This window comes from Rhinoraja longicauda, chromosome 28 (genome assembly GCF_053455715.1).
Source record: "Rhinoraja longicauda isolate Sanriku21f chromosome 28, sRhiLon1.1, whole genome shotgun sequence".
NCBI classification, from domain to species: Eukaryota; Metazoa; Chordata; class Chondrichthyes; order Rajiformes; family Arhynchobatidae; genus Rhinoraja; species Rhinoraja longicauda.
In genome coordinates this window covers 18,217,503-18,218,287 of record NC_135980.1, presented here as the reverse complement: position 1 = coordinate 18,218,287, position 785 = coordinate 18,217,503, and positions in this window count along the sequence as shown.

Sequence of the window (785 nt, the reverse complement as noted above, 5' to 3'; positions counted from 1 at the left end):
AGGCCTTTCAGCCGAGCACATCCGTAGCGAGCAAGATACTTCATTTAAGTCCCATTGCCCACATTTGGCCCCTATCGCTTTCCTATCCATGTACCTACCAAATGTCTTTTAAATGTTGTTTATAGTATCTTGCCTATAGTACTTCCTCTCAAGTTACCCTTCAGGTTCCCATAAAATCTTTCCCCTTTCATGTTAAACTTATGTTCTCCAATTTTTGATTTCCCTACCCTGGGTAAAAGACTGTGTATTCACCCTATCTATTCCACTCATGATTTTATACACAACTATAACACCATTCCTCACCCTCCTGCGCTCCAAGGAATAGACTGCCCAACCACTCCCTGTAGTTCAGACACTCGAATCCCGGCAACATCCTCACAAATCTTCTCTGCAAACTTTCTACCCGGATGGCATCTTTCCTAGAGCAGAGTGACCTAAACTGAACTCAGTACTCCAAGTGCAACCTCACCAACGAGTTGCACAAATGCAACAGATTTTATCCCACTGTCTGAGTGGAGAGTCTGAACCACTGCCTCAAACCTCTCCCCCCCACCCCCTCCCACCAGCATATCCACACTCGCATCCCCCTGGGGCAACCACACTCAATTCCCCGCTCCCCCCCCCCCTCCTTGGTGCAACCACACATGCTCCCTCTCCCCGACTGGGACACCACCCCCCCAGGACACTTTGCTCATTCCCTTCCTTCCTCCCCCTCAGGTACCTCCCCTCCCTGGAATATCTCTCCCACATACCTTCCCCCACCCACCCACCCCGCGATACCTCCC